Below are 13,271 nucleotides of genomic sequence, written 5' to 3'. Positions count from 1 at the left end.
CATTCACAGTGAAAATTTGCCTAAAATATTAACTTTCCTATAATTATTCATTTATTAATTCAACTTTCTTTGTATATATTTAACGTTTATTTATATTTGAGAAAGAGAGAGACAGACAGAGAGCGGTAGTATGAGTGGGGGAGGGGCAGAGAGAGAGAAAGGGAGAGGAAAGAATCCCAAGCAGTCTCCACGCTGTGAGCACAGCGCCCAATGCGGGGCTCAAACTCATGAACTGCGATATCACGACCTAAGCTGAAATCAAGAATTGACTGCTTAACTGACAGAACCACCCATGCACCCCTATTGATTCAATTTTCAAAACAATGTTTGAAGCTCTGTGTCATGTACTCAGTTAGCATTTGGGTTGGACGCCAATCACTGGAAATCCCCATTAAGCATGGCTTAAACTAGATAGAAGTTTACTTTTCTCTCTATTCAGGAAGCCTGGACATGGTCAGTCCAGCACTGGAGTGATAGATCACAATTTCCAGGACCCAGACTCCTCCATGCTAATGCTATGCCCTGCATGGATTTTGATTCCAAGTTATTCTCAGGATTCAAGGTAACTCCAGATATTCCATCCAGTAAGAAGGAGGAAGGGGCAAAGAAAGATGCAAATGCAATTTTTAAGGACATATTCTGGCAGGTGGACACACAATTTCTGCTATAACCCACTAAACTTAGTCACATGGCCACAACTGACTGCAGGGAATACTAGGACATGTGACTTTAATTCAGCCAAAAAAAAAAGGGTCTCTATTACTGTGGAAAAGGGGGAAATAAATATTTGCAGATGATGCAGGTCAAGTTGTCTGGAAAACAGATTATGAGATGGAGATTACTTCCAAGGAAGTTTATTAGAGAGTGTTCCTGAGATCAACACTTACATAAGGTTGAGGGAATAGTTGTGGGTTGAGAGACAAGGTGAGATGCTTTTCAGTCCCAGCAAAGACTTAAGTCAATCCCATTTAGAATCAGCCCTAGTCAGACTGAGGAAGCTGAGTCTTCATATTTCAACTCTGATTGTTTTTTGCAGGCAACTGTCGGAAGGAGGTATGGCACTGAGCAAGGCTGAGATAATTCCCAAAGAAAGCTGATGGTTGTAGGCTGTCTTCCAGCAGTTGGGGGAATGAATTCTCTATTCCTGGAGAGGAAACTGAGTAGCATATCACAGTATCTACCTCAGAAGACTGCATATCTGTGCTATGGATAATAAAAAAAGGAAATAAAGAGAATGTCTTGCCCTGGATACGTGAGCACTTTATATTCCAATTATATTCCAAATAGCTCTAACACAAATAGAAAGAATTGTTTAAAGAGAAATACAAATAAAGAGTTATGGGTATTCAGAAGTTACTTTTAATTCACTCAATTTTATTTTTTTTTCTCTTTTTGACAGAGAGAAAGCACAAGCAGGAGGGAGGGGCAAATGGAGAGAATCCCAAGCAGGCTTCATGCTCAGCACAGAGCCTGACACAGGGCTCAATCCCACAACCCTGGGATCATTACCTGAGCCAAAATCAAGAGTCCTATGCTCAACTGACTGAGCCACGCAGGTGCCTCTCAATTTCAATTCTTATTAAGAACCTACTGTATGTTAGATATTGTGCTAAGCAATGAGATAAAATAACTGAATGTGATTAACATGTTCCTTTGCCATCATGGAATTTAGTGACTCATCTGGGGGACAATGCTTAAAAACTAATAAATAAGCAAGGAGCGCCTGGTTGGCTTATTCAGTTAAGTGTCTGACTTTGGCTCATGATCTCACGATTTGTGAATTTGAGCCCCAGGTTGGGCTCTGTGATGATAACTCAGAGACTGCAGCTTGTTTCGGATTCTGTGTTTCCCTCTCTCTCTGCCCTTCCCCTGCTCATGCTCTGTCTGTTTCTCAGAAATGAATAAACATGTAACTTTTTTTTTTAAAGAGAACAAATAAATAAATGAAATAACAGCTAATTGTGATATATAGTAGGAAGGAAATGAACAGTAAATGAACAACTAATTGTAAAATACATATTTGAAGGAGATACTTGTAGGGACGAGGGAACTATATAATTTGAGAATTAATCATGAGAAAAAAGCAGCCTTGGGAAGACTGGGAAGACAGATTTGTAGGCAAGGGGCCTCAAATGTTCAATGACAAAGTGACAAGTTTGAGAACTGAAGGAACATCAACGTGACAGGGACATCATAAGCAGAGAAGAGAGTGGTGTCAGATGAGATTGAAGTGGTAAGATCATTAGCATCTGAGAATCTGGGTTGTGTTTTAGACGTAATGGGGAAGACAAGAATTTAATACACACAGGAGTGTACATAATCTGATTAACATTTTACATAAATTACCTCTGGCCGCTGTAGAAAAAGTGATATTTGGGGATTGAGAAAGTTTCAGAAAACTTGACGTTAGTTTTGAAAACTGCTTTCAACAAGTATTTAATAAATACATAAATGTGTCACGTTCTAGAGATACAGTGATGAGATACAAAGAAAGAAAATTTGACTCACAAAGTTACTTTTCCACACAGATTCTCTGTCTCTCTTTCCATACATACACACACATGCACATACATTTATGAGAATGAATGGATGAAAAGTGACCTCTGAATGACTCCCCTATTTATTTCCTTTGGGCTCTTTAAAATGCTTATTTCTTTACTTTGTATTAGAGTTATTTGGGATATATATACACACATATACTCTACCTCTGTGTGTGTGTGTGTGTGTGTGTGTGTGTGTGTGTGTATACACACACAAACTAAATTATTTATATATTCTATATGCTATGCATGTAGATTATGTATGGATACATGTATACAGATATGATATAGTACATACATAATACTACATAGACATTGTATAACATGTGTTGTATACTAAATTATGTAAAAATATTGAGTTTTCATATTTTTAAAAAATTTGAGTAAGATACTAACTTTACCAGAATATTTTGAACAGTAGAATCTCAATGTTGTCATGCCCAATGGTCACACAATATTTTCTATCAAATTCACATAGTTCTGTTTATATATTTCTATGAAAATCATTTTATATTTTTCTCATAAAAAACAATTATTGTTTCAAAAACTTTTTCATCTTTTTCAATTTTATGTGGAATTATGGGCATCCAGGCATAATTTTAAATTTTACAGTGTAATGTTTAAGTCAGACATTAGTGTCAGAGCAAACATATTTTTATTCACCTATGACTATTTAATTCATCCTATTTGTGATGGGATAATGTATTTACAAAGCAATTCGGGAGTTTTCTACCTAGACTCTAAATAGGGCAGTGTAGTGGAGCACAGAGGAGGGCTGAATGCCATGCTCTTCAAGACTTTGTATTTTTATAGAGTTCTGTGATCGAATTTTGAATTACTTCATGTGAGGGGCACCTGGGTGGCTCAGTCAGTTAAGGGTCCGACTCCGCTCAGGTCATGATCTCGCGATTCTTGAGTTCAAGCCCTGCATCAGTCCCTGTGCTGACAGCTCAGATCCTGGAGTCTCTTCAGATTCTGTGTCTCCCTCTCTCTCTGCCCCTCCCCCACTCACACTCTGTCTCTCTCTCTCTCTCTCTCTCTCAAAAATAAACATTAAAAAAATGAATTACTTCATGTGAGAGATTAATGATATTATGTTATGGTTCTACCTAGTTCCTAAAAGCTAGGTAGCTAATGGAATACTGGCCTCAAACAAAACAAACAAAAAACCTACTGTGTTCCTTTTTTTCTGAATGGATATATATGTATATATATATATGCATATATATACACATATGTGTGTGTGTGTGTATATATATATACATATATATATATATATATATAGTCCCTCAAAAGCAGACACTAAAAACTCACTGAAATGTAGTTACAAACAATCAAACTTCCACCCATATGCATCTAAACTTCCCAAAATGTTTCACACAGAGGTATTTGAATGTGCTAAAATCTGGAGACTGTTTTTCAAAAATGAACATTATGCTTAGTTGGGGAGTTTCAGCTAATTGGAAAGAAAAATCTCTAAGGGAGTACATTATATGTGAGGAAGAACTCAAACGTATGTCAAAGTTTCCACTACTTTAACTACGAGGTAGACACTATGTATTTATGGATCACCTATCCTGTGCAAGACTGGTCCTGAAGAATTTAAAAGACGACAAAGCACAGGCCCTGGCCCCAGCTCACAGAGGAAGATCTGCTTACTCAACAGAAGAAAGGTGACAAAGGCTGAAACAGACAGAAGCTGAGTAAAGGGATTCAGCTGACTGAAATTTCTCTGTGTCTTAGAAAAATTCTGTCTAAGATGCAGACTCTTAAGAACTCATTTTCCACCCACTTACAGGATCTGTACAAGAAACTATAGAATGCTCTAGCATTAGATTTATCAGTGAGGTGTGACTATGAAATTCTCTCAGGAATGCAGCCCAGGGCTGCAATAAGGGTGTTAATCAAAAAAGCTAGAGCAGTTTACCCTAGTTTCCATTTTATTTTTCTTGTTTCTAAATGGGATTGAATTAAAAGTCTAAATCTTAATAACTATGATTTCCATATCATGCCTGCTTTCATGCAGGCTTAAATATTGCTAATTATGAAAATATGTTGCCCTCAAGAATTTTGAGAAAAGTCTCTTAGCCTTGCATTATTTGGAATATGCTAATCACAATGGTGACTAAACCTTCAGCTTGGATAACACTTTTTAGTAAGACTCTAGGATCAAATGCCACACTGAAAAGACACAAGGCGTGCTGGGGTCAGTGCCCTCAGGCATCTTAGTTTCTTGGTCTCTGGGCTTCTATTGCTAGGCATTCACAGAGAGAATAATGGCAAGGCCATTGTAAGGGTGCTTTTCCCCCTGCCCCTCTTAAGCTCCTGTTTCTCTGCTTCTGAAAATAAGTGAATATTCGGAGACAGCCTGAAGAGAGGCCAGCAGAAGTTTCCACGTATCAGCATTTAGTGTATACCCACATGAAAAGGATATTAAGGTAAGAGCGACCAATGATTTTTTTTTTAATCAACATGCTACTTGAAAGAAAATAAAATCAAGACAAGGAAGTTTGCTATTGTTGCTTCTAATGAGATTACAGGTCTATTTTGAGTATTAGTAGTGTTAGCACTTTGTGTAACATACAATGAAAAAGAATTTTAAAGCACTTATTTCCTTTAAAATGTATGACACATCATAATCCAGTAAGAATGTGGGTAGAGAAAATTTTCTGGCAGAATTTAACAATATTTATGAAAATAGCCTTAAGAAAAGCATTATACTGAAAACTGTTGCAAGGTTATTATTTTTTGCTCGTGGCCCAGTCAATTGTTCACCTATTCTTCCAGTGGATTGACTGAATCATCTACTAAATCAACAGCATTTGCTTTGTGAAACTGTTACTTCTTTGGACACAGCATGTTGCTCCTTGAATTTTACACATATTCCAATTGTTCTGGGGTAGAAGCCACAGGGGAAGACAATCAGTGCGTTTGCAAATACGGCTGCTCTCTTTTGAAACCAGGATCTATGTTTGCTGTTTCCACCAGTTTCCTAATGTAAGAGAAGTTGACTTAACAAAAATTAAGAATCTAAATTAATACATGAGATCAGGTTAACCTGGGGGAGAGGGTTTGTTTAGTTTAAGCGGTAGATGTAAAGGACCCGGATTCAAATGGCAGTCTGACACTTTTCAGCAGCTATACCTTTTTTTTTTTAATGTTTTATTTTAGTTTTGAGAGAGAGACAGAGCATGAGTGGGGGAGGGGCTGAGAGAGAGAGAGAGAGAGAGAGAGAGAGAGAGAGGGACACACAGATTTCAAAGTAGGCTCTAGGCTCTGAGCTGTCAGAACAGAGCTTGACATGAGGTTCAAACTCAGGAACTGAGATCACAACCTGAGCCAAAGTCAGCACCCCATCAGGAGCCCCATCAGCAACTATACCTTTGACAATCAATTTCCTGGTAAAATGAGGATTGTGAGTCATATTGTCACAGGTTGTTAGAGAAATTAAATAAGATTAATATTGCTAACGTGCCACTTAATGCAATGCTTAGCACAGAATCAGTGCATAGTGAGCTAGCAAGTATTATAATTGTCAGGAGAAGGCAAATCAGTACTAATCTGTCCTTCTTTTGGCCTCAGAAGGGAAAATCCAGAAACCGTTATTATCTGTTCAGTGAGAGTTTATAAAACAGGGTGGGCACACAGAAGGCTTTCTAGTGTGTAGAGTAACAATAAGGATTAAAGACATTCAAGGGTAGGTGGGTCTTGCCCAGGCTCTTGCCCAGGCAAGGGGAGAGGAAACTTAATGGAAATTAAGCATGGATTGGCAAAGTATAGCTCTGGTTTCTTGAGATAAAAAGATTCCAACTTTTACCAATGTGTTACTTTACCTTGTATAAAATGGTCTCATATGCACTGAGCCATTTAATCATTGGAGGAAGAACACAGGTGATAACTGAAGCTTGGCAAGATCAAGAGACGGATCTAAAACCATACCAGTGGTACATGACAGAGCAAGGATGAGAAAAAAAGATCTCAGGTTCAAACCTGAAGCCATTTGCCATGCTTCCCTCTTTCTACAGTGTACTGCCTATGGTTCTAAAAGGAATAGTTAAAGAATTCAGAAGAAAGTGGTCAATGGAAATATGCGAAAAACTTTATGTTTATTAGGGTAGACGTACTCAAAATAGAGATTATTATCTATTGGGATTTGGAGGCAAAAGGACTGATAAAATTAAAGGGAAGGTTATTTCTTGGCTTTTTCAATGAAAATCTGGAGAATTTCTTGCCCATATTCATCAGAATGTTTTGAGCAGATATTTTCCCTTTCTGCTTCTCTAATTTCACCAGTGATACACAGATTTGCATACAGTAAGAGAAGCACCAAACTATAACTGCCGATGGAGGTAATTTCTTAATTTTATTGGTGTGTTGTTAAATTTAAATTGACTTTAAATTCTAATCTGGCAAATGCATACTTAAATACATACTTAAATATTTAAAATACAAATTAAAATGTCACCTGTAAATTTGAAGCCAACACATTTATAACACATTTCTTAAATTCAGGAACTGCTTATTCTAAGGTATTAAAGGACTCCAAGGGAATGTGGCTGTTTCTAGTCATGACATACAAAATCTCCAAAATTTGAGAATTAATGTTGAGCATACTTATGTTGTTAAAATGAGTTCTTCTGACTATAAAAGCAAGTGTTCTCATTTTGTGTGAATGATAATACACGAATAGATCATATGTCTTTTCTTTCCTTTTTTTTTTTTTAAATGAAGGCCTGAGAAAGGAATAGTAATGAAAGGTGTTTTGTGTTCCTTAGAGTTGCCCAGGGTGAACGTAAGATGTCATTGTAATCAGTACTGTTACTACAACTCTAGTAATGGTGTACCTAGCATTGATTCGTATGGCTACATACTTAATACTGTACATCTTCTTCAATCTATTGATGTATTGTTACAAATTATATACTGAATCCACTTCCACAAGGCTACCTTTTGATTTATAATTTGGCTTGTGAGAAGTGAACAGTAATGATACAACTAATGAAGGAATGGGGTATAATAAGTTACACATCACAGTTACTGAGAATACTTCAGGTGAAAGTGAAGTGCCTGGCGAGCTATTTTTGTTCTGCTTATTGCACTTGTTTATGACATCTGGCCATTTCCTAAATTTATTACTGATGAGAGTTTGTCAGCAGCTGATATATCTCTAAATTTAAGCTATGTTTACTTAAATTTGGGTGTTATATTAACCATTTTCCTGCTGTTTAAGAAAAGTAATCCTCATCAAAAGATCACTTTCATATTTTGAGGACATCTAAATGTTACAATGACATTTAGTGGAAGGACCATACTTCTTTAGTTCTATAAATTAGGGAAATATTATTGGCTTTTCATTTTCCTACCTTAATTGTGTTTTTGGCATGGTAAAAAAAAATAACAATTGTTGAATTGCATTTAAACTTGATATCATATTCTTGATATTGAACCATTTTTACCAATATTTTGGCTTAAGTGTAAATAGAGAGATAGATATAGATATAGATATAGATATAGATATAGATATACAGATATATAGATGCATGTAATTGCATATGTGTGTGTATATATATGTAAATATATTTGCTGTTTAAACAGTAGTTTAACATTTTCCCCCATCAATAAAATTAGAAAAAAAATCTTCTAAGCTCTAAATTGAACTGGGTTTAGGTAGTTTAAAGAGAATATATTATAAAGACAGAGTTAAGTACAGAAAGCCTACTGACTTGGTTTTAGAAAACCTAATTTTAGTCCTGATTCTAACAGTGAAGTTTTCTTAGTTTCCCACTGTATTCTTTTCCTCCCTATCATGTTCCAGGCATATTAAATTTTTGGTAAATATCAAGCCAATTTAAGTTGACTTTCTGCCCTTGGTGATCATCTCTGCTCCACAGATGAATGGAAGAATTAGATTTGTTGTATTTGGAAAAGGAAAACTGTATACTTGATTTAAGAAAGATCAGCTCACTGCTAGAAAGGGGCAAACATTCTTGATTTCAAGCTTATTAAATTATTTTTCTCACACTTAAAAAATTAATGTATATATTATATACAATTAAATGCTCAGCTCTTAAGTGTTCAATTCAATGATTTTGACAATTGCATATATTCAATACCCACAACCCAAAGCAAAATGTAAATTATTTCCATTATCCCAGAACTATCTTTCATGTCCATTGTGATAAATCCTTCTACTCCCACGGGGCACCTGCGTGGCTCAGTTAGTTAAGCGCCAGACTTCGGCTCAGGTCATGATCTCGTTGTTCATGAATTTGAACCCCGTGTCAGGCTCTGTGCTGTCAGCTCTGAGCCTGGAGCCTGCTTCGGATTCTGTGTCTGCCTCTTTCTCTGCCTCTTCCTCTCCCCTCCAAAATAAATAAACATTAAAAAAAATCCTCCTACTCCCAGAAGAAACTACTTTCTGATTTCTACCACCATAAATTAGCATTTCCAGTTCTTGGACTTCATATGCATAGAGAACTATAGCACAGAAATTCTCTTCTGTTTCAAATCTTTTACTCAACATATTGGTTTTGATATTCATTCATGTTCTTACATATATCCGCATTTTATTCTTTTTATTGGAGAATTGTATTTCATTGAATGGACATTTCACTCTTTATTTATATCTTCTTCTCTTAATGGACATTTGGGTTGTTTCCAGTTTGGGGCTACTACTATGAATAAGGCTTTTCTAAATCCTCTTGTACAAGTCTTTTTGTGAACTTTTTTTTTTTTTTTTTTTTTTTTTTTTTATGTTTATTCACTTTTGAGACAGTGAGAGAGAGACCATGAGTAGAAGAGGGGCAGAGAGAGGGAGACACTGAATCTGAAGCAGGCTCCAGGCTCTGAGCTGTCAGCAGAGAGCCTGTTGTGGGGCTTGAACTCATGTACCATGAGATCATGACCTGAGCCGTAGTTGGACACTTAACCTGAGCCACCCAGGCGCCCCTGTGGACATGTTTTATTTCTCTTGGGTAAATATGTCCGTGTAAAATTCCTTTGTCAAGGGTGAGATGCATGTACTTTCAACTTTATAATTGCCACACAGTTCTCTAAAGTGGTGGTACCATTTTACATTTCTTCTTTTTTTTTTAATGTTTATTCATTTTTGAGAGAGACTGAATGTGAGTTAGGGAGCGGCAGAGAGAGAGGGAGCACAGAAACTGAAGCAGGTTCCAGTCTCTGAGCTGTCAGCACAGAGCCCAATGTGGGGCTCAAACTCACGGACTACAAGATGATGACCTAAGCTGAAGTTGGATGCTTAATAGACTGAGCCACCCAGGTGCCCCCCGTTTTACATTTCTATTGGAAATATATGAGAGCTTTGATTGCCTTACTCCCTTCCAGCACTTAGTGCTGTGAGGTGTTTTGTTTTGTTTTGTTTTTAGTTCTTCTAATGGCCTAGAAATGTTATCTAATTATGGTTTTAATTACTTTGCTTTGCTCTGATAAATGAATATGCTGGATACCTTTTCATATGTATGTTGGCCATTTGTATATCTTCCCTTGTTATGTGTCTTTGCAAAGGGCTTTTGCTTATTTATTAATTGGATCACTTGTCTTTTTATTATTGATTTATAGGAATTCATTTTATATTCTGGATGGATAAATATCTAAATTCCTAATTTTTCTCCAATATAGGACTTGCTATTCATTTTCTTAATTGTGTCCTTTGATCAGCTGAAGTTCTTAATTTTGAAGGGATTCAATGCATCACCTTTTATTATGGTGCATGCTTTCTGTGCCCCATCAAAGAAATCTTTTTAACGATCATAAAGCTATTCTATGTTTGCTACTTGAAGGTTATGGTTTAGTTTTTATTTAGTATTTAGCCTATGATCCATCTTAAATTAATTTTAAGTTTTGAGTGCATTAGAGGTGAAGGTTGACTTTTAAAAATTACATATTTATTTGCTCCAGCATCTTTTGTTAATAAGATTTTTTTATTATTACCATTGAGTTGACAGTGCTTTTGTTCAAAATCCGTGTGGGTTGATTTCTGGACTCACTCTTTTCTTTGAGTGTTCTATTTTTAGAGAAAACTCTCTTTCCCTTACATTTAGAACACCATTATTATACTCTTCTAACTACTGTAGATTAAATCTTAAAATCAGTGTGAACAATTCGATTTAGTTCTTTTTAAAAATTGACTATTTTAGATTCATTATATTGTGAACTTGCCTAATTAGTAGGTGGTTGTTGTTATTTTTTTAGTTTTGAAGATTACATAGAGTTATTACGTGCATAGTTACACCATCTCTATATAATGGCATTTTACTTTTTCCTTTCCAATCACTCTGCTTGTTGTTTCTTTTGTTTACCTGGTTGCAATGGTTAAGACTTCAAACACAATAGTGAGCAGAAGTTGTAAGAGCAAATATTTTTGATTGCTCTTTATATTAGGGACAAGCATGTAATCTTCCATGATTAATAAACATATTATCAGTACATTTTTTTGTGGATGCTTTTGTATTTCTAGTGTTCACAGGGATTTTAATATAAACCAGTATTTAATTGTTTCCAGTGCTTTTGCTGTACCTATTTAGAAACATACACATACTTTTTAAACATTAATTTATTTTCTTTTGTTTTTAGAATTACATTGCTTGATTTCCAAATGTAAACCAACCTTGAATTCTTAGAATAATCCCCTTGTGGTTATGATATATTAGCTTTTACATAGTGCTGTTTAGTTAGAGTATTTGTTTTCATTTCTGTGAAGGATAGTGGTTTGTGGTTTTATTTTTCTTGAAATATTTGGTTTTGTAGTATTTGATATTCATGTTTTTCTGGCCTCATAAATTAAGCTGTGATATATTATTTTCTCTTCTTTTTTTTTTTTTTTTTATCAAAGTTCATGAAGACTTGTGATATTTCTTCCTTAGATTTTTGATAGAATTTTCAAGGAAAGCCATTTGGGCCTGGAGTTTTCTTTGTTGAAAAGTTTTCATTATGAATGGGGCTTTTTAGATTTCTATGTCTCTTTCTATCACTTTTAGTAATTTTTTTTAAAAGAATACATCCATTTCATTTAAATTGTCAGTGGATTGGCATGCAGGTCTTCTGGAGACAAATTCTTTCAGGTTTTGCCTGAGGAAGATGTCTTTATTTCCCCTTTACTATGAAAGATATTTTTACTAGATATATAATTCTAAATTAACAGGTCAGTTTTTCCTTTGAATACTTTAAAAAAGTCATTTTATTGTCATCTTGCATTAACTGCAATGAAAAGTCAACATTAATTGTTCTAACCTTTTTGTAATACAATTGTTTTTTTTTTTTAATTGTTGAATGCTTTCAATATTTTCTTTTTACTTTGGTGTTTCAGGATTTTACTGCAATATGCCCAGGCATAATTTCCTTCTTGGAGTTTTCTGAACTTCTTGAGTGTTTGGATTGATGTCATTTATCAATTTTGGAAAATTTTTGTCTGTTATCTTTAAAAATTTCTCTTTGGTCCTAATCTTTCTCCTTTATTTTCATATTTACTCAGATTATATGTATGTCTACTGTATGAAGATGTCCCACAGACCTTAGACACTATTCCTTCCTGTTCTCTACACGCTTACGATTTTTGTGTTTCCATTTGATTTTTTTTACCTGACTTCAAATTAGTTGATTGTTTTCTTTTCTTTGATATTTCCACTGTGCTATTAAGCTTATCAAATGAGTTCTTTATTTCTGATATCATACTTTTTATATCTAGCATTTCTATTTAATTTTTTAATAGCTTTTTTCTCTGCTGAAAGTTTTTTTTGTGGTCAGATGGGTTGCCCACATTCTTTACTGTATTCTGTCATAGTTATGTTAAATTGTCTTCCTAATATACCTAATATCTCAGACTTTCCTGAATCTTTTTCTGTTGCTGTTTTCCTTTTTTTTAATGCTTATTTATTTATTTTGAGAGAGTGACTGAGAGAGCATTAGCAGGGGAGGGAGAGAGAGAGAGAGAGAGAGAATCCTAAGCGACTCCATGGTCTCAGCACAGAGCTCGATGAGGGGCTGAATCGCACAAACTGTGAGATCCTGACCTGAGCTGAAATCAAGAGCCAACGCTTAAATGTCTGAGTCACCCAGGCTCCCCTGATGTTTTCTTTCTTGATGATGGTCACATTTTCTTATTCCTTCATTTGTCTCATAATATTTTAGAAGCATTATGTGTAAAAGAGCTATTGTAGGTAAACTTTGCCTCAGAGGAGAGCATACCCTTACTCCTGTCAGGCCTTGAGTGTGGGGGCTGAGTCACACCAATTTGTAGTTGAGCTGGGTCTAATCTATACTAACGTTGTTTCATCTCTTATTAGTTTTAAGTCAACACGGTCTTAAAATACTTCAACAGCATGATCAGGATTTTCCTTCCAACTAAGTTTTCTGAGTACAGGCAAAACTCCAGAGAGCTTTTATCCTTTACCACACAGAAAAAGGCTCTCTGAACTTTGTGCAGCATAAGATCTAACATTAAAGTGCAATATTATGTAAAAAAAAAAAAAAGTGCAATATTATGTGCTGCCTTGACATGTGAAACCCAGGAGGCTTAGATGGCCTAACCACAAGTTGCCTTCCACACTCTGCTCTGGTGGATAAGGTCCCTTAGTCAAACAGTCCTCCTTATCAAAGGGACCAGGCTCAGTTCCTCCTTGTCTCTAAGTCATGGGTTTCGATTCCCTGCCAGCCTGTAGAATTATTTAAACAAGCCAATTGCATCTTCCCATGGGAGCCAGGAGGCAGCCC

The sequence above is a fragment of the Panthera leo genome, chromosome B1 (genome assembly GCF_018350215.1).
Source record: "Panthera leo isolate Ple1 chromosome B1, P.leo_Ple1_pat1.1, whole genome shotgun sequence".
In the NCBI taxonomy this organism is placed as follows: Eukaryota; Metazoa; Chordata; class Mammalia; order Carnivora; family Felidae; genus Panthera; species Panthera leo.
The sequence above is the reverse complement of the archived record's forward strand: the minus strand, read 5'-3'. Positions refer to the sequence as shown.